Here is a 22085-nt window from a genome sequence, read left to right as displayed (position 1 = left end):
GGAGTGTGTGATGGGTCCGTGTAGAGGAATAATCACTCTGTGTCTGAGCCCGGGAGTGTTTGATGGGACCGTGTAGAGGAATAATCTCTCTGTGTCTGACCACGGGAGTGTGTGATGGGACGGTGTGGAGGGAGATTCACTCTGTGTCTGATCCCGGGAGTGTGTGATGGGACCGTGTAGAGGAATAATCACTCTGTCTGACCCCGGGAGTGTTTGATGGGACCGTGTAGAGGAATAAACTCTCTGTGTCTGACCACGGGAGTGTGTGATGGGACGGTGTGGAGGGAGATTCACTCTGTGGCTGACCCCGGGAGTGTGTGATGGGCGGTGTAGAGGAATAATCACTCTGCGTCTGACCCCGGGAGTGTGTGATGGGCGGTGTAGAGGAATAATCACTCTGTGTCTGACCACGGGAGTGTGTGATGGGACGGTGTGGAGGGAGATTCACTCTGTGTCTGACCCCGGTAGTGTGTGATGGGACGGTGTGGAGGGCAATTCACTTTTTGTCTGACCCAGGGATTGTTTGATGGGACTGTGTAGAGGAATAATCACTCTGTGTCTGACCCCGTGAGCGTGTGATGACACGGTGTGGAGGGAGATTCACTCTGTGTCTGACCCCGGGAGTGTGTTGGGACCGTGTAGAGGAATAATCACTCTGTGTCTGACCCCGGGACTGTGTGATGGGACGGTGTGGAGGGAGATTCACACAGTGTCTGAAACCGAGAGTGTTTGATGGGACGGCGTAGAGGCATAATCACTCTGTGTCTGACCCCGGGGGTGTTTTATGGGACCGTGTAGAGGAATAATCACTCTGTGTCTGACCCCGGGAGTGTTTGATGGGACCGTGTACAGGCATAATCACTCTGTGTCTGATCCCGGGATTGTTTCATGGGACCGTGCAGAGTAATAATCACTCTGTGTCTGACCCCCGGGAGTGTTTGATGGGGCCGTGTAGAGGAATAATCACTCTGTGTCTGACCCCCGGGAGTGTTTGATGGTACTTTGTGGAGGGAGATTCACTCTGTGTCTGACCCCGGGAGTATGTGATGGGACGGTCTGGACGGAGATTCACTCTGTGTCTGACCCTAGTAGTGTGTGATGGGACGGTGTGGAGGGAGATTCACTTTGTGTCTGACGCCGGGAGTGTGTGATGGGACGATGTGGAGGGAGATTCACTCTGTGTCTGACTCCGGGATTGTTTGATGGGACGGTGCGGATGGAGATTCACTCTGTGTCTGACCCCGGGAGTGTTTGATGCGACCGTGTAGAGGAATAATCTCTCTGTGGCAGACCACGGGAGTGTGTGATGGGACGGTGTGGAGGGAGATTCACTCTGTGTCTGACCCCGGGAGTGTTTGATGGGACAGTGTAGAGGAATAATCTCTCTGTGTCTGACCACGGGAGTGTGTGATGGGACGGTGTGGAGGGAGATTCACTCTGTGTCTGACCCCGGGAGTGTTTGATGGGACCGTGTAGATGAATAATCACTCTGTTTCTGACCCCGGGAGTGTGTGATGGGACTGTGTGGAGGGAGATTCACTCTGTGTTCGACCCCGGGGGTGTTTGATGGGGCTGTGTAGAGGAACAATCACTCCGTGTATGACCCCGGGAGTGTTGATGGGACCGTGTAGAGGAATAATCACTCTGTGTCTGACCCCCGGGAGTGTTTGATGGGGCCGTGTAGAGGAATAATCACTCTGTGTCTGACCCCCGGGAGTGTTTGATGGTACTTTGTGGAGGGAGATTCACTCTGTGTCTGACCCCGGTAGTGTTTGATGGGACGATGTGGAGGGTGTTTCACTCTGTGTGTGACCCCGGGAGTATGTGATGGGTCGGTCTGGAGGGAGATTCACTCTGTGTCTGACCATAGTAGTGTGTGATGGGACGGTGTGGAGGGAGATTCACTCTGTGTCTGACCCCGGGGGTGTTTGATGGGGCTGTGTAGAGGAACAATCACTCCGTGTATGACCCCGGGAGTGTTGATGGGACCGTGTAGAGGAATAATCACTCTGTGTCTGACCCCCGGGAGTGTTTGATGGGACCGTGTAGAGGAATAATCACTCTGTGTCTGACCCCCGGGGGTGTTTGATGGTACTTTGTGGAGGGAGATTCACTCTGTGTCTGACCCCGGGAGTATGTGATGGGACTGTGTGGAGGGAGATTCACTCTGTGTGTGACCCCGGGAGTATGTGATGGGACGGTCTGGAGGGATATTCACTCTGTGTCTGACCCTAGTAGTGTGTGACGGGACGGTGTGGAGGGAGATTCACTTTGTGTCTGACGCCGGGAGTGTGTGATGGGACGATGTGGAGGGAGATTCTCTCTGTGTCTGATCCCGGGAGTGTTTGATGGGACCGTGTAGAGGAATAATCACTCTGTGTCTGACCCCGGGAGTGTGTGATGTGACGGTGCGGATGGAGATTCACTCTGTGTCTGATCCCGGGAGTGTGTGATGGGTCCGTGTAGAGGAATAATCACTCTGTGTCTGACCCCGGGAGTGTTTGATGGGACCGTGTAGAGGAATAATCTCTCTGTGTCTGACCACGGGAGTGTGTGATGGGACGGTGTGGAGGGAGATTCACTCTGTGTCTGATCCCGGGAGTGTGTGATGGGACCGTGTAGAGGAATAATCACTCTGTCTGACCCCGGGAGTGTTTGATGGGACCGTGTAGAGGAATAAACTCTCTGTGTCTGACCACGGGAGTGTGTGATGGGACGGTGTGGAGGGAGATTCACTCTGTGGCTGACCCCGGGAGTGTGTGATGGGCGGTGTAGAGGAATAATCACTCTGTGTCTGACCCCGGGAGTGTGTGATGGGCGGTGTAGAGGAATAATCACTCTGTGTCTGACCACGGGAGTGTGTGATGGGACGGTGTGGAGGGAGATTCACTCTGTGTCTGACCCCGGTAGTGTGTGATGGGACGGTGTGGAGGGCAATTCACTTTTTGTCTGACCCAGGGATTGTTTGATGGGACTGTGTAGAGGAATAATCACTCTGTGTCTGACCCCGTGAGCGTGTGATGACACGGTGTGGAGGGAGATTCACTCTGTGTCTGACCCCGGGAGTGTGTTGGGACCGTGTAGAGGAATAATCACTCTCTGTCTGACCACGGGACTGTGTGATGGGACGGTGTGGAGGGAGATTCACACAGTGTCTGAAACCGAGAGTGTTTGATGGGACGGCGTAGAGGAATAATCACTCTGTGTCTGACCCCGGGGATGTTTTATGGGACCGTGTAGAGGAATAATCACTCTGTGTCTGACCCCGGGAGTGTTTGATGGGACCGTGTACAGGCATAATCACTCTGTGTCTGATCCCGGGAGTGTTTCATGGGACCGTGCAGAGTAATAATCACTCTGTGTCTGACCCAGGGAGCCTTTGTTGGGACCGTGTAGAGGAATAATCGCTCCGCGTCTGACCCCGGGAGTGTTTGATGGGACCGTGTAGAGGAATAATCACTCTGTGTCTGACCCCCGGGAGTGTTTGATGGGGCCGTGTAGAGGAATAATCACTCTGTGTCTGACCCCCGGGAGTGTTTGATGGTACTTTGTGGACGGAGATTCACTCTGTGTCTGACCCTAGTAGTGTGTGATGGGACGGTGTGGAGGGAGATTCACTTTGTGTCTGACGCCGGGAGTGTGTGATGGGACGATGTGGAGGGAGATTCACTCTGTGTCTGACTCCGGGATTGTTTGATGGGACGGTGCGGATGGAGATTCACTCTGTGTCTGACCCCGGGAGTGTTTGATGCGACCGTGTAGAGGAATAATCTCTCTGTGGCAGACCACGGGAGTGTGTGATGGGACGGTGTGGAGGGAGATTCACTCTGTGTCTGACCCCGGGAGTGTTTGATGGGACAGTGTAGAGGAATAATCTCTCTGTGTCTGACCACGGGAGTGTGTGATGGGACGGTGTGGAGGGAGATTCACTCTGTGTCTGACCCCGGGAGTGTTTGATGGGACCGTGTAGATGAATAATCACTCTGTTTCTGACCCCGGGAGTGTGTGATGGGACTGTGTGGAGGGAGATTCACTCTGTGTTCGACCCCGGGGGTGTTTGATGGGGCTGTGTAGAGGAACAATCACTCCGTGTATGACCCCGGGAGTGTTGATGGGACCGTGTAGAGGAATAATCACTCTGTGTCTGACCCCCGGGAGTGTTTGATGGGGCCGTGTAGAGGAATAATCACTCTGTGTCTGACCCCCGGGAGTGTTTGATGGTACTTTGTGGAGGGAGATTCACTCTGTGTCTGACCCCGGGAGTATGTGATGGGACGGTCTGGACGGAGATTCACTCTGTGTCTGACCCTAGTAGTGTGTGATGGGACGGTGTGGAGGGAGATTCACTTTGTGTCTGACGCCGGGAGTGTGTGATGGGACGATGTGGAGGGAGATTCACTCTGTGTCTGACTCCGGGATTGTTTGATGGGACGGTGCGGATGGAGATTCACTCTGTGTCTGACCCCGGGAGTGTTTGATGCGACCGTGTAGAGGAATAATCTCTCTGTGGCAGACCACGGGAGTGTGTGATGAGACGGTGTGGAGGGAGATTCACTCTGTGTCTGACCCCGGGAGTGTTTGATGGGACAGTGTAGAGGAATAATCTCTCTGTGTCTGACCACGGGAGTGTGTGATGGGACGGTGTGGAGGGAGATTCACTCTGTGTCTGACCCCTGGAGTGTTTGATGGGACCGTGTAGATGAATAATCACTCTGTTTCTGACCCCGGGAGTGTGTGATGGGACTGTGTTTAGGGAGATTCACTCTGTGTTTGACCCCGCGGGTGTTTGATGGGACTGTGTAGAGGAATAATCACTCCGTGTCTGACCCCCGGGAGTGTATGATGGGACCGTGTAGAGGAATAATCACTCTGTGTCTGACACCCGGGTGTGTTTGATGGGACGATGTGGAGTGAGATTCACTCTGTGTGTGACCCCGGGAGTATGTGATGGGACGGTCTGGAGGGAGATTCACTCTGTGTCTGACCCTAGTAGTGTGTGATGGGACGGTGTGGAGGGAGATTCACTTTGTGTCTGACGCCGGGAGTGTGTGATGGGACGATGTGGAGGGAGATTCACTCTGTGTCTGATCCCGGGAGTGTTTGATGGGACCGTGTAGAGGAATAATCACTCTGTGTCTGACACCGGGAGTGTTTGATGGGACCGTGTAGAGGAATAATCTCTCTGTGTCTGACCACGGGAGTGTGTGATGGGACGATGTGGAGGGTGTTTCACTCTGTGTCTGACCCCGGGAGTATGTGATGGGTCGGTCTGGAGGGAGACTCACTCTGTGTCTGACCCTAGTAGTGTGTGATGGGACGGTGTGGAGGGAGATTCACTCTGTGTCTGACCCCGTGAGTGTACGATGGGACGGTGCGGATGGAGATTCACTTTGTGTCTGACCCCGGGAGTGTTTGATGGGACCGTGTAGAGGAATAATCTCTCTGTGTCAGACCACGGGATTGTGTGAAGGGACGGTGTCGAGGGAGAATCAGTCTGTGTCTGACCCCGGGAGTGTTTGATGGGACCGTGCAGAGTAATAATCACTCTGTGTCTGAGCCAGGGAGTGTTTGATGGGACTGTGTAGAGGAATAATCACTTTGTGCCTGACCCCGGGAATGTTTGATGGGACCGTGTACAGGCATAATCACTGTGTCTGACCCCGGGAGTGTTTGATGGGACCGTGTAGAGGAATAATCTCTCTGTGTCTGACCACGGGAGTGTGTTAAGGGGCGATGTGGAGGGTGTTTCACTCTGTGTCTGACCCCGGGAGTATGTGATGTGTCGGTCTGGAGGGAGACTCACTCTGTGTCTGACCCTAGTAGTGTGTGATGGGACGGTGTGGAGGGAGATTCACTCTGTGTCTGACCCCGTGAGTGTACGATGGGACGGTGCGGATGGAGATTCACTTTGTGTCTGACCCCGGGAGTGTTTGATGGGACCGTGTAGAGGAATAATCTCTCTGTGTCAGACCACGGGATTGTGTGAAGGGACGGTGTCGAGGGAGAATCAGTCTGTGTCTGACCCAGGGAGTGTTTGATGGGACCGTGCAGAGTAATAATCACTCTGTGTCTGAGCCAGGGAGTGTTTGATGGGACTGTGTAGAGGAATAATCACTTTGTGCCTGACCCCGGGAATGTTTGATGGGACCGTGTACAGGCATAATCACTGTGTCTGACCCCGGGAGTGTTTGATGGGACCGTGCAGAGTAATAATCACTCTGTGTCTGACCCCCGGGAGTGTTTGATGGGACGATGTGGAGGGTGTTTAACTCTGTGTGTGACCCCGAGAGTATGTGATGGGTCGGTCTGGAGGGAGATTCACTCTCTGTCTGACCCTAGTAGTGTGTGATGGGACGGTGTGGAGGGAGATTCACTCTGTGTCTGACCCCGGGGGTGTTTGATGGGGCTGTGTAGAGGAACAATCACTCCGTGTATGACCCCGGGAGTGTTGATGGGACCGTGTAGAGGAATAATCACTCTGTGTCTGACCCCCGGGAGTGTTTGATGGGACCGTGTAGAGGAATAATCACTCTGTGTCTGACCCCGGGAGTGTTTGATGGGACCGTGTACAGGCATAATCACTCTGTGTCTGACCCCGGGAGTGTTTCATGGGACCGTGCAGAGTAATAATCACTCTGTGTCTGACCCAGGGAGCCTTTGTTGGGACCGTGTAGAGGAATAATCGCTCCGCGTCTGACCCCGGGAGTGTTTGATGGGACCGTGTAGAGGAATAATCACTCTGTGTCTGACCCCCGGGAGTGTTTGATGGGACGGTGTGGAGGGAGATTCACTCTGTGTCTGACCCCGGGGGTGTTTGATGGGGCTGTGTAGAGGAACAATCACTCCGTGTATGACCCCGGGAGTGTTGATGGGACCGTGTAGAGGAATAATCACTCTGTGTCTGACCCCCGGGAGTGTTTGATGGGACCGTGTAGAGGAATAATCACTCTGTGTCTGACCCCCGGGGGTGTTTGATGGTACTTTGTGGAGGGAGATTCACTCTGTGTCTGACCCCGGGAGTATGTGATGGGACTGTGTGGAGGGAGATTCACTCTGTGTGTGACCCCGGGAGTATGTGATGGGACGGTCTGGAGGGAGATTCACTCTGTGTCTGACCCCGTGAGTGTACGATGGGACGGTGCGGATGGAGATTCACTCTGTGTCTGACCCCGGGAGTGTTTGATGGGACCGTGTAGAGGAATAATCACTCTGTGTCTGACCACGGGACTGTGTGATGGGACGGTGTGGAGGGAGATTCACACAGTGTCTGAAACCGAGAGTGTTTGATGGGACGGCGTAGAGGAATAATCACTCTGTGTCTGACCCCGTGGGTGTTTTATGGGACCGTGTAGAGGAATAATCACTCTGTGTCTGACCCCGGGAGTGTTTGATGGGACCGTGTACAGGCATAATCACTCTGTGTCTGATCCCGGGAGTGTTTCATGGGACCGTGCAGAGTAATAATCACTCTGTGTCTGACCCAGGGAGCCTTTGTTGGGACCGTGTAGAGGAATAATCGCTCCGCGTCTGACCCCGGGAGTGTTTGATGGGACCGTGTAGAGGAATAATCACTCTGTGTCTGACCCCCGGGAGTGTTTGATGGGGCCGTGTAGAGGAATAATCACTCTGTGTCTGACCCCCGGGAGTGTTTGATGGTACTTTGTGGAGGGAGATTCACTCTGTGTCTGACCCCGGGAGTATGTGATGGGACGGTCTGGACGGAGATTCACTCTGTGTCTGACCCTAGTAGTGTGTGATGGGACGGTGTGGAGGGAGATTCACTTTGTGTCTGACGCCGGGAGTGTGTGATGGGACGATGTGGAGGGAGATTCACTCTGTGTCTGACTCCGGGATTGTTTGATGGGACGGTGCGGATGGAGATTCACTCTGTGTCTGACCCCGGGAGTGTTTGATGCGACCGTGTAGAGGAATAATCTCTCTGTGGCAGACCACGGGAGTGTGTGATGGGACGGTGTGGAGGGAGATTCACTCTGTGTCTGACCCCGGGAGTGTTTGATGGGACAGTGTAGAGGAATAATCTCTCTGTGTCTGACCACGGGAGTGTGTGATGGGACGGTGTGGAGGGAGATTCACTCTGTGTCTGACCCCGGGAGTGTTTGATGGGACCGTGTAGATGAATAATCACTCTGTTTCTGACCCCGGGAGTGTGTGATGGGACTGTGTGGAGGGAGATTCACTCTGTGTTCGACCCCGGGGGTGTTTGATGGGGCTGTGTAGAGGAACAATCACTCTGTGTCTGACCCCCGGGAGTGTTTGATGGTACTTTGTGGAGGGAGATTCACTCTGTGTCTGACCCCGGGAGTATGTGATGGGACGGTCTGGACGGAGATTCACTCTGTGTCTGACCCTAGTAGTGTGTGATGGGACGGTGTGGAGGGAGATTCACTTTGTGTCTGACGCCGGGAGTGTGTGATGGGACGATGTGGAGGGAGATTCACTCTGTGTCTGACTCCGGGATTGTTTGATGGGACGGTGCGGATGGAGATTCACTCTGTGTCTGACCCCGGGAGTGTTTGATGCGACCGTGTAGAGGAATAATCTCTCTGTGGCAGACCACGGGAGTGTGTGATGAGACGGTGTGGAGGGAGATTCACTCTGTGTCTGACCCCGGGAGTGTTTGATGGGACAGTGTAGAGGAATAATCTCTCTGTGTCTGACCACGGGAGTGTGTGATGGGACGGTGTGGAGGGAGATTCACTCTGTGTCTGACCCCTGGAGTGTTTGATGGGACCGTGTAGATGAATAATCACTCTGTTTCTGACCCCGGGAGTGTGTGATGGGACTGTGTTTAGGGAGATTCACTCTGTGTTTGACCCCGCGGGTGTTTGATGGGACTGTGTAGAGGAATAATCACTCCGTGTCTGACCCCCGGGAGTGTATGATGGGACCGTGTAGAGGAATAATCACTCTGTGTCTGACACCCGGGTGTGTTTGATGGGACGATGTGGAGGGAGATTCACTCTGTGTGTGACCCCGGGAGTATGTGATGGGACGGTCTGGAGGGAGATTCACTCTGTGTCTGACCCTAGTAGTGTGTGATGGGACGGTGTGGAGGGAGATTCACTTTGTGTCTGACGCCGGGAGTGTGTGATGGGACGATGTGGAGGGAGATTCACTCTGTGTCTGATCCCGGGAGTGTTTGATGGGACCGTGTAGAGGAATAATCACTCTGTGTCTGACCCCGGTAGTGTGTGATGTGACGGTGCGGATGGAGATTCACTCTGTGTCTGATCCCGGGAGTGTGTGATGGGACCGTGTAGAGGAATAATCACTCTGTGTCTGACACCGGGAGTGTTTGATGGGACCGTGTAGAGGAATAATCTCTCTGTGTCTGACCACGGGAGTGTGTGATGGGACGATGTGGAGGGTGTTTCACTCTGTGTCTGACCCCGGGAGTATGTGATGGGTCATTCTGGAGGGAGACTCACTCTGTGTCTGACCCTAGTAGTGTGTGATGGGACGGTGTGGAGGGAGATTCACTCTGTGTCTGACCCCGTGAGTGTACGATGGGACGGTGCGGATGGAGATTCACTTTGTGTCTGACCCCGGGAGTGTTTGATGGGACCGTGTAGAGGAATAATCTCTCTGTGTCAGACCACGGGATTGTGTGAAGGGACGGTGTCGAGGGAGAATCAGTCTGTGTCTGACCCCGGGAGTGTTTGATGGGACCGTGCAGAGTAATAATCACTCTGTGTCTGAGCCAGGGAGTGTTTGATGGGACTGTGTAGAGGAATAATCACTTTGTGCCTGACCCCGGGAATGTTTGATGGGACCGTGTACAGGCATAATCACTGTGTCTGACCCCGGGAGTGTTTGATGGGACCGTGTAGAGGAATAATCTCTCTGTGTCTGACCACGGGAGTGTGTGATGGGACGATGTGGAGGGTGTTTCACTCTGTGTCTGACCCCGGGAGTATGTGATGGGTCGGTCTGGAGGGAGACTCACTCTGTGTCTGACCCTAGTAGTGTGTGATGGGACGGTGTGGAGGGAGATTCACTCTGTGTCTGACCCCGTGAGTGTACGATGGGACGGTGCGGATGGAGATTCACTTTGTGTCTGACCCCGGGAGTGTTTGATGGGACCGTGTAGAGGAATAATCTCACTGTGTCAGACCACGGGATTGTGTGAAGGGACGGTGTCGAGGGAGAATCAGTCTGTGTCTGAGCCAGGGAGTGTTTGATGGGACTGTGTAGAGGAATAATCACTTTGTGCCTGACCCCGGGAATGTTTGATGGGACCGTGTAGAGGAATAATCTCTCTGTGTCTGACCACGGGAGTGTGTGATGGGACCGTGCAGAGTAATGATCACTCTGTGTCTGACCCCCGGGAGTGTTTGATGGGACGATGTGGAGGGTGTTTAACTCTGTGTGTGACCCCGAGAGTATGTGATGGGTCGGTCTGGAGGGAGATTCACTCTCTGTCTGACCCTAGTAGTGTGTGATGGGACGGTGTGGAGGGAGATTCACTCTGTGTCTGACCCCGGGAGTGTTGATGGGACCGTGTAGAGGAATAATCACTCTGTGTCTGACCCCCGGGAGTGTTTGATGGGACCGTGTAGAGGAATAATCACTCTGTGTCTGACCCCGGGAGTGTTTGATGGGACCGTGTACAGGCATAATCACTCTGTGTCTGACCCCGGGAGTGTTTCATGGGACCGTGCAGAGTAATAATCACTCTGTGTCTGACCCAGGGAGCCTTTGTTGGGACCGTGTAGAGGAATAATCGCTCCGCGTCTGACCCCGGGAGTGTTTGATGGGACCGTGTAGAGGAATAATCACTCTGTGTCTGACCCCCGGGAGTGTTTGATGGGACGGTGTGGAGGGAGATTCACTCTGTGTCTGACCCCGGGGGTGTTTGATGGGGCTGTGTAGAGGAACAATCACTCCGTGTATGACCCCGGGAGTGTTGATGGGACCGTGTAGAGGAATAATCACTCTGTGTCTGACCCCCGGGAGTGTTTGATGGGACCGTGTAGAGGAATAATCACTCTGTGTCTGACCCCCGGGGGTGTTTGATGGTACTTTGTGGAGGGAGATTCACTCTGTGTCTGACCCCGGGAGTATGTGATGGGACGGTCTGGAGGGAGATTCACTCTGTGTCTGACCCCGTGAGTGTACGATGGGACGGTGCGGATGGAGATTCACTCTGTGTCTGACCCCGGGAGTGTTTGATGGGTCCGTGTAGAGGAATAATCACTCTGTGTCTGACCCCGGGAGTGTGTGATGTGACGGTGCGGATGGAGATTCACTCTGTGTCTGATGCCGGGAGTGTGTGATGGGTCCGTGTAGAGGAATAATCACTCTGTGTCTGACCCCGGGAGTGTTTGATGGGACCGTGTAGAGGAATAATCTCTCTGTGTCTGACCACGGGAGTGTGTGATGGGACGGTGCGGATGGAGATTCACTCTGTGTCTGACGCCGGGAGTGTGTGATGGGACGGGGTGGAGGGCAATTCACTTTTTGTCTGACCCAGGGATTGTTTGATGGGACTGTGTAGAGGAATAATCACTCTGTGTCTGACCCCGTGAGCGTGTGATGACACGGTGTGGAGGGAGATTCACTCTGTGTCTGACCTCGGGAGTGTGTGATGCGACCGTGTAGAGGAATAATCACTCTGTGTCTGACCACGGGACTGTGTGATGGGACGGTGTGGAGGGAGATTCACACAGTGTCTGAAACCGAGAGTGTTTGATGGGACGGCGTAGAGGAATAATCACTCTATGTCTGACCCCGGGGGTGTTTTATGGGACCGTGTAGAGGAATAATCACTCTGTGTCTGACCCCGGGAGTGTTTGATGGGACCGTGTACAGGCATAATCACTTTGTGTCTGACCCCGGGAGTGTTTGATGGGACCGTGCAGAGTAATAATCACTCTGTGTCTGACCCAGGGAGCCTTTGTTGGGACCGTGTAGAGGAATAATCGCTCCGCGTCTGACCCCGGGAGTGTTTGATGGGACCGTGTAGAGGAATAATCACTCTGTCTGACCCCGGGAGTGTTTGATGGGACTGTGTAGAGGAATAATCTCTCTGTGTCTGACCACGGGAGTGTGTGATGGGACGGTGTGGAGGGAGATTCACTCTGTGGCTGACCCCGGGAGTGTGTGATGGGACGGTGTGGAGGGCAATTCACTTTTTGTCTGACCCAGGGATTGTTTGATGGGACTGTGTAGAGGAATAATCACTCTGTGTCTGACCCCGTGAGCGTGTGATGACACGGTGTGGAGGGAGATTCACTCTTTGTCTGACCTCGGGAGTGTGTGATGCGACTGTGTAGATGAATCATCACTCTGTGTCTGACCACGGGACTGTGTGATGGGACGGTGTGGAGGGAGATTCACACAGTGTCTGAAACCGAGAGTGTTTGATGGGACGGCGTAGAGGAATAATCACTCTCTGTCTGACCCCGGGGGTGTTTTATGGGACCGTGTAGAGGAATAATCACTCTGTGTCTGACCCCGGGAGTGTTTGATGGGACCGTGTACAGGCATAATCACTCTGTGTCTGACCCCGGGAGTGTTTCATGGGACCGTGCAGAGTAATAATCACTCTGTGTCTGACCCAGGGAGCCTTTGTTGGGACCGTGTAGAGGAATAATCGCTCCGCGTCTGACCCCGGGAGTGTTTGATGGGACCGTGTAGAGGAATAATCACTCTGTGTCTGACCCCCGGGAGTGTTTGATGGGACGATGTGGAGGGTGTTTCACTCTGTGTCTGACCCCGGGAGTATGTGATGGGTCGGTCTGGAGGGAGACTCACTCTGTGTCTGACCCTAGTAGTGTGTGATGGGACGGTGTGGAGGGAGATTCACTCTGTGTCTGACCCCGGGGGTGTTTGATGGGGCTGTGTAGAGGAACAATCACTCCGTGTATGACCCCGGGAGTGTTGAGGGGACCATGTAGAGGAATAATCACTCTGTGTCTGACCCCCGGGAGTGTTTGATGGGGCCGTGTAGAGGAATAATCACTCTGTGTCTGACCCCCGGGAGTGTTTGATGGTACTTTGTGGAGGGAGATTCACTCTGTGTCTGACCCCGGGAGTATGTGATGGGACGGTCTGGACGGAGATTCACTCTATGTCTGACCCTAGTAGTGTGTGATGGGACGGTGTGGAGGGAGATTCACTTTGTGTCTGACGCCGGGAGTGTGTGATGGGACGATGTGGAGGGAGATTCACTCTGTGTCTGACTCCGGGATTGTTTGATGGGACGGTGCGGATGGAGATTCACTCTGTGTCTGACCCCGGGAGTGTTTGATGCGACCGTGCAGAGGAATAATCTCTCTGTGGCAGACCACGGGAGTGTGTGATGGGACGGTGTGGAGGGAGATTCACTCTGTGTCTGACCCCGGGAGTGTTTGATGGGACAGTGTAGAGGAATAATCTCTCTGTGTCTGACCACGGGAGTGTGTGATGGGACGGTGTGGAGGGAGATTCACTCTGTGTCTGACCCCGGGTGTGTTTGATGGGACCGTGTAGATGAATAATCACTCTGTTTCTGACCCAGGGAGTGTGTGATGGGACTGTTTGGAGGGAGATTCACTCTGTGTTTGACCCCGGGGGTGTTTGATGGGTCTGTGTAGAGGAATAATCACTCCGTGTCTGACCCCCGGGAGTGTATGATGGGACCGTGTAGAGGAATAATCACTCTGTGTCTGACACCCGGGTGTGTTTGATGGGACGATGTGGAGGGAGATTCACACTGTGTGTGACCCCGGGAGTATGTGATGGGACGGTCTGGAGGGAGATTCACTCTGTGTCTGACCCTAGTAGTGTGTGATGGGACGGTGTGGAGGGAGATTCACTTAGTGTCTGACGCCGGGAGTGTGTGATGGGACGATGTGGAGGGAGATTCACTCTGTGTCTGATCCCGGGAGTGTTTGATGGGACCGTGTAGAGGAATAATCACTCTGTGTCTGACCCCGGTAGTGTGTGATGTGACGGTGCGGATGGAGATTCACTCTGTGTCTGATCCCGGGAGTGTGTGATGGGACCGTGTAGAGGAATAATCACTCTGTGTCTGACACCGGGAGTGTTTGATGGGACCGTGTAGAGGAATAATCTGTCTGTGTCTGACCACGGGAGTGTGTGATGGGACGATGTGGAGGGTGTTTCACTCTGTGTCTGACCCCGGGAGTATGTGATGGGTCGGTCTGGAGGGAGACTCACTCTGTGTCTGACCCTAGTAGTGTGTGATGGGACGGTGTGGAGGGAGATTCACTCTGTGTCTGACCCCGTGAGTGTACGATGGGACGGTGCGGATGGAGATTCACTCTGTGTCTGACCCCGGGAGTGTTTGATGGGACCGTGTAGAGGAATAATCTCTCTGTGTCAGACCACGGGAATGTGTGAAGGGACGGTGTCGAGGGAGAATCAGTCTGTGTCTGACCCCGGGAGTGTTTGATGGGACTGTGTAGAGGAATAATCTCTCTGTGTCTGACCACGGGGTTGTGTGATGGGACGGTGCGGATGGAGATTCACTCTGTGTCTTACCCCGGGAGTGTTTGATGGGACCGTGTAGAGGAATAATCACTTTGTGCCTGACCCCGGGAATGTTTGATGGGGCCGTGTACAGGCATAATCACTGTGTCTGACCCCGGGAGTGTTTGATGGGACCGTGCAGAGTAATAATCACTCTGTGTCTGAGCCAGGGAGTCTTTGTTGGGACCGTGTAGAGGAATAATCGCTCCGCATCTGACCCGGGAGTGTTTGATGGGACCGTGAAGAGGAATAATCACTCTGTGTCTGACCCCCGGGAGTGTTTGATGGGACGATGTGGAGGGTGTTTAACTCTGTGTGTGACCCCGAGAGTATGTGATGGGTCGGTCTGGAGGGAGATTCACTCTGTGTCTGACCCTAGTAGTGTGTGATGGGACGGTGTGGAGGGAGATTCACTCTGTGTCTGACCCCGGGGGTGTTTGATGGAGCTGTGTAGAGGAACAATCACTCCGTGTATGACCCCGGGAGTGTTGATGGGACCGTGTAGAGGAATAATCACTCTGTGTCTGACCCCCGGGAGTGTTTGATGGGACCGTGTAGAGGAATAATCACTCTGTGTCTGACCCCGGGAGTGTTTGATGGCACCGTGTACAGGCATAATAACTCTGTGTCTGACCCCGGGAGTGTTTCATGGGACCGTGCAGAGTAATAATCACTCTGTGTCTGACCCAGGGAGCCTTTGTTGGGACCGCGTAGAGGAATAATCGCTCCGCGTCTGACCCCGGGAGTGTTTGATGGGACCGTGTAGAGGAATAATCACTCTGTGTCTGACCCCCGGGAGTGTTTAATGGGACGATGTGGAGGGTGTTTCACTCTGTGTCTGACCCCGGGAGTATGTGATGGGTCGGTCTGGAGGGAGACTCACTCTGTGTCTGACCCTAGTAGTGTGTGATGGGACGGTGTGGAGGGAGATTCACTCTGTGTCTGACCCCGGGGGTGTTTGATGGGGCTGTGTAGAGGAACAATCACTCCGTGTATGACCCCGGGAGTGTTGATGGGACCGTGTAGAGGAATAATCACTCTGTGTCTGACCCCCGGGAGTGTTTGATGGGACCGTGTAGAGGAATAATCACTCTGTGTCTGACCCCGGGAGTGTTTGATGGGACCGTGTACAGGCATAATCACTCTGTGTCTGACCCCGGGAGTGTTTCATGGGACCGTGCAGAGTAATAATCACTCTGTGTCTGACCCAGGGAGCCTTTGTTGGGACCGTGTAGAGGAATAATCGCTCCGCGTCTGACCCCGGGAGTGTTTGATGGGACCGTGTAGAGGAATAATCACTCTGTGTCTGACCCCCGGGAGTGTTTGATGGGACGGTGTGGAGGGAGATTCACTCTGTGTCTGACCCCGGGGGTGTTTGATGGGGCTGTGTAGAGGAACAATCACTCCGTGTATGACCCCGGGAGTGTTGATGGGACCGTGTAGAGGAATAATCACTCTGTGTCTGACCCCCGGGAGTGTTTGATGGGACCGTGTAGAGGAATAATCACTCTGTGTCTGACCCCCGGGGGTGTTTGATGGTACTTTGTGGAGGGAGATTCACTCTGTGTGTGACCCCGGGAGTATGTGATGGGACTGTGTGGAGGGAGATTCACTCTGTGTGTGACCCCGGGAGTATGTGATGGGACGGTCTGGAGGGAGATTCACTCTGTGTCTGACCCCGTGAGTGTACGATGGGACGGTGCGGATGGAGATTCACTCTGTGTCTGACCCCGGGAGTGTTTGATGGGTCCGTGTAGAGGAATAATCACTCTGTGTCTGACCCCGGGAGTGTGTGATGTGACGGTGCGGATGGAGATTCACTCTGTGTCTGATGCCGGGAGTGTGTGATGGGTCCGTGTAGAGGAATAATCACTCTGTGTCTGACCCCGGGAGTGTTTGATGGGACCGTGTAGAGGAATAATCTCTCTGTGTCTGACCACGGGAGTGTGTGATGGGACGGTGCGGATGGAGATTCACTCTGTGTCTGACGCCGGGAGTGTGTGATGGGACGGTGTGGAGGGAGATTCACTCTGTGTCTGATCCCGGGAGTGTGTGATGGGACCGTGTAGAGGAATAATCACTCTGTCTGACCCCGGCAGTGTTTGATGGGACCGTGTAGAGGAATAATCTCTCTGTGTCTGACCACGGGAGTGTGTGATGGGACGGTGTGGAGGGAGATTCACTCTGTGGCTGACCCAGGGAGTGTGTGATGGGACGGGGTGGAGGGCAATTCACTTTTTGTCTGACCCAGGGATTGTTTGATGGGACTGTGTAGAGGAATAATCACTCTGTGTCTGACCCCGTGAGCGTGTGATGACACGGTGTGGAGGGAGATTCACTCTGTGTCTGACCTCGGGAGTGTGTGATGCGACCGTGTAGAGGAATAATCACTCTGTGTCTGACCACGGGACTGTGTGATGGGACGGTGTGGAGGGAGATTCACACAGTGTCTGAAACCGAGAGTGTTTGATGGGACGGCGTAGAGGAATAATCACTCTATGTCTGACCCCGGGGGTGTTTTATGGGACCGTGTAGAGGAATAATCACTCTGTGTCTGACCCCGGGAGTGTTTGATGGGACCGTGTACAGGCATAATCACTTTGTGTCTGACCCCGGGAGTGTTTGATGGGACCGTGCAGAGTAATAATCACTCTGTGTCTGACCCAGGGAGCCTTTGTTGGGACCGTGTAGAGGAATAATCGCTCCGCGTCTGACCCCGGGAGTGTTTGATGGGACCGTGTAGAGGAATAATCACTCTGTCTGACCCCGGGAGTGTTTGATGGGACCGTGTAGAGGAATAATCTCTCTGTGTCTGACCACGGGAGTGTGTGATGGGACGGTGTGGAGGGAGATTCACTCTGTGGCTGACCCCGGGAGTGTGTGATGGGACGGTGTGGAGGGCAATTCACTTTTTGTCTGACCCAGGGATTGTTTGATGGGACTGTGTAGAGGAATAATCACTCTGTGTCTGACCCCGTGAGCGTGTGATGACACGGTGTGGAGGGAGATTCACTCTTTGTCTGACCTCGGGAGTGTGTGATGCGACTGTGTAGATGAATCATCACTCTGTGTCTGACCACGGGACTGTGTGATGGGACGGTGTGGAGGGAGATTCACACAGTGTCTGAAACCGAGAGTGTTTGATGGGACGCCGTAGAGGAATAATCACTCTCTGTCTGACCCCGGGGGTGTTTTATGGGACCGTGTAGAGGAATAATCACTCTGTGTCTGACCCCGGGAGTGTTTGATGGGACCGTGTACAGGCATAATCACTCTGTGTCTGACCCCGGGAGTGTTTCATGGGACCGTGCAGAGTAATAATCACTCTGTGTCTGACCCAGGGAGCCTTTGTTGGGACCGTGTAGAGGAATAATCGCTCCGCGTCTGACCCCGGGAGTGTTTGATGGGACCGTGTAGAGGAATAATCACTCTGTGTCTGACCCCCGGGAGTGTTTGATGGGACGATGTGGAGGGTGTTTCACTCTGTGTCTGACCCCGGGAGTATGTGATGGGTCGGTCTGGAGGGAGACTCACTCTGTGTCTGACCCTAGTAGTGTGTGATGGGACGGTGTGGAGGGAGATTCACTCTGTGTCTGACCCCGGGGGTGTTTGATGGGGCTGTGTAGAGGAACAATCACTCCGTGTATGACCCCGGGAGTGTTGAGGGGACCATGTAGAGGAATAATCACTCTGTGTCTGACCCCCGGGAGTGTTTGATGGGGCCGTGTAGAGGAATAATCACTCTGTGTCTGACCCCCGGGAGTGTTTGATGGTACTTTGTGGAGGGAGATTCACTCTGTGTCTGACCCCGGGAGTATGTGATGGGACGGTCTGGACGGAGATTCACTCTATGTCTGACCCTAGTAGTGTGTGATGGGACGGTGTGGAGGGAGATTCACTTTGTGTCTGACGCCGGGAGTGTGTGATGGGACGATGTGGAGGGAGATTCACTCTGTGTCTGACTCCGGGATTGTTTGATGGGACGGTGCGGATGGAGATTCACTCTGTGTCTGACCCCGGGAGTGTTTGATGCGACCGTGCAGAGGAATAATCTCTCTGTGGCAGACCACGGGAGTGTGTGATGGGACGGTGTGGAGGGAGATTCACTCTGTGTCTGACCCCGGGAGTGTTTGATGGGACAGTGTAGAGGAATAATCTCTCTGTGTCTGACCACGGGAGTGTGTGATGGGACGGTGTGGAGGGAGATTCACTCTGTGTCTGACCCCGGGTGTGTTTGATGGGACCGTGTAGATGAATAATCACTCTGTTTCTGACCCAGGGAGTGTGTGATGGGACTGTTTGGAGGGAGATTCACTCTGTGTTTGACCCCGGGGGTGTTTGATGGGTCTGTGTAGAGGAATAATCACTCCGTGTCTGACCCCCGGGAGTGTATGATGGGACCGTGTAGAGGAATAATCACTCTGTGTCTGACACCCGGGTGTGTTTGATGGGACGATGTGGAGGGAGATTCACACTGTGTGTGACCCCGGGAGTATGTGATGGGACGGTCTGGAGGGAGATTCACTCTGTGTCTGACCCTAGTAGTGTGTGATGGGACGGTGTGGAGGGAGATTCACTTAGTGTCTGACGCCGGGAGTGTGTGATGGGACGATGTGGAGGGAGATTCACTCTGTGTCTGATCCCGGGAGTGTTTGATGGGACCGTGTAGAGGAATAATCACTCTGTGTCTGACCCCGGTAGTGTGTGATGTGACGGTGCGGATGGAGATTCACTCTGTGTCTGATCCCGGGAGTGTGTGATGGGACCGTGTAGAGGAATAATCACTCTGTGTCTGACACCGGGAGTGTTTGATGGGACCGTGTAGAGGAATAATCTGTCTGTGTCTGACCACGGGAGTGTGTGATGGGACGATGTGGAGGGTGTTTCACTCTGTGTCTGACCCCGGGAGTATGTGATGGGTCGGTCTGGAGGGAGACTCACTCTGTGTCTGACCCTAGTAGTGTGTGATGGGACGGTGTGGAGGGAGATTCACTCTGTGTCTGACCCCGTGAGTGTACGATGGGACGGTGCGGATGGAGATTCACTCTGTGTCTGACCCCGGGAGTGTTTGATGGGACCGTGTAGAGGAATAATCTCTCTGTGTCAGACCACGGGAATGTGTGAAGGGACGGTGTCGAGGGAGAATCAGTCTGTGTCTGACCCCGGGAGTGTTTGATGGGACAGTGTAGAGGAATAATCTCTCTGTGTCTGACCACGGGGTTGTGTGATGGGACGGTGCGGATGGAGATTCACTCTGTGTCTTACCCCGGGAGTGTTTGATGGGACCGTGTAGAGGAATAATCACTTTGTGCCTGACCCCGGGAATGTTTGATGGGGCCGTGTACAGGCATAATCACTGTGTCTGACCCCGGGAGTGTTTGATGGGACCGTGCAGAGTAATAATCACTCTGTGTCTGAGCCAGGGAGTCTTTGTTGGGACCGTGTAGAGGAATAATCGCTCCGCATCTGACCCGGGAGTGTTTGATGGGACCGTGAAGAGGAATAATCACTCTGTGTCTGACCCCCGGGAGTGTTTGATGGGACGATGTGGAGGGTGTTTAACTCTGTGTGTGACCCCGAGAGTATGTGATGGGTCGGTCTGGAGGGAGATTCACTCTGTGTCTGACCCTAGTAGTGTGTGATGGGACGGTGTGGAGGGAGATTCACTCTGTGTCTGACCCCGGGGGTGTTTGATGGAGCTGTGTAGAGGAACAATCACTCCGTGTATGACCCCGGGAGTGTTGATGGGACCGTGTAGAGGAATAATCACTCTGTGTCTGACCCCCGGGAGTGTTTGATGGGACCGTGTAGAGGAATAATCACTCTGTGTCTGACCCCGGGAGTGTTTGATGGCACCGTGTACAGGCATAATAACTCTGTGTCTGACCCCGGGAGTGTTTCATGGGACCGTGCAGAGTAATAATCACTCTGTGTCTGACCCAGGGAGCCTTTGTTGGGACCGCGTAGAGGAATAATCGCTCCGCGTCTGACCCCGGGAGTGTTTGATGGGACCGTGTAGAGGAATAATCACTCTGTGTCTGACCCCCGGGAGTGTTTAATGGGACGATGTGGAGGGTGTTTCACTCTGTGTCTGACCCCGGGAGTATGTGATGGGTCGGTCTGGAGGGAGACTCACTCTGTGTCTGACCCTAGTAGTGTGTGATGGGACGGTGTGGAGGGAGATTCACTCTGTGTCTGACCCCGGGGGTGTTTGATGGGGCTGTGTAGAGGAACAATCACTCCGTGTATGACCCCGGGAGTGTTGATGGGACCGTGTAGAGGAATAATCACTCTGTGTCTGACCCCCGGGAGTGTTTGATGGGGCCGTGTAGAGGAATAATCACTCTGTGTCTGACCCCCGGGAGTGTTTGATGGGACCGTGTAGAGGAATAATCACTCTGTGTCTGACCCCCGGGGGTGTTTGATGGTACTTTGTGGAGGGAGATTCACTCTATGTCTGACCCCGGGAGTATGTGATGGGACTGTGTGGAGGGAGATTCACTCTGTGTGTGACCCCGGGAGTATGTGATGGGACGGTCTGGAGGGAGATTCACTCTGTGTCTGACCCCGTGAGTGTATGATGGGTCGGTGCGGATGGAGATTCACTCTGTGTCTGACCCCGGGAGTGTTTGATGGGACCGTGTAGAGGAATAATCACTCTGTGTCTGACCCCGGGAGTGTGTGATGTGACGGTGCGGATGGAGATTCACTCTGTGTCTGATGCCGGGAGTGTGTGATGGGTCCGTGTAGAGGAATAATCACTCTGTGTCTGACCCCGGGAGTGTTTGATGGGACCGTGTAGAGGAATAATCTCTCTGTGTCTGACCACGGGAGTGTGTGATGGGACGGTGCGGATGGAGATTCACTCTGTGTCTGACGCCGGGAGTGTGTGATGGGACGGTGTGGAGGGAGATTCACTCTGTGTCTGACCCCGTGAGTGTACGATGGGACGGTGCGGATGGAGATTCACTTTGTGTCTGACCCCGGGAGTGTTTGATGGGACCGTGTAGAGGAATAATCTCACTGTGTCAGACCACGGGATTGTGTGAAGGGACGGTGTCGAGGGAGAATCAGTCTGTGTCTGACCCCGGGAGTGTTTGATGGGACCGTGCAGAGTAATAATCACTCTGTGTCTGAGCCAGGGAGTGTTTGATGGGACTGTGTAGAGGAATAATCACTTTGTGCCTGACCCCGGGAATGTTTGATGGGACCGTGTACAGGCATAATCACTGTGTCTGACCCCGGGAGTGTTTGATGGGACCGTGCAGAGTAATAATCACTCTGTGTCTGACCCCCGGGAGTGTTTGATGGGACGATGTGGAGGGTGTTTAACTCTGTGTGTGACCCCGAGAGTATGTGATGGGTCGGTCTGGAGGGAGATTCACTCTCTGTCTGACCCTAGTAGTGTGTGATGGGACGGTGTGGAGGGAGATTCACTCTGTGTCTGACCCCGGGGGTGTTTGATGGGGCTGTGTAGAGGAACAATCACTCCGTGTATGACCCCGGGAGTGTTGATGGGACCGTGTAGAGGAATAATCACTCTGTGTCTGACCCCCGGGAGTGTTTGATGGGACCGTGTAGAGGAATAA

This window comes from Hypanus sabinus, unplaced genomic scaffold (genome assembly GCF_030144855.1).
Source record: "Hypanus sabinus isolate sHypSab1 unplaced genomic scaffold, sHypSab1.hap1 scaffold_334, whole genome shotgun sequence".
Classification (NCBI taxonomy): domain Eukaryota; kingdom Metazoa; phylum Chordata; class Chondrichthyes; order Myliobatiformes; family Dasyatidae; genus Hypanus; species Hypanus sabinus.
Note: the sequence above shows the minus strand (reverse complement) of the source record.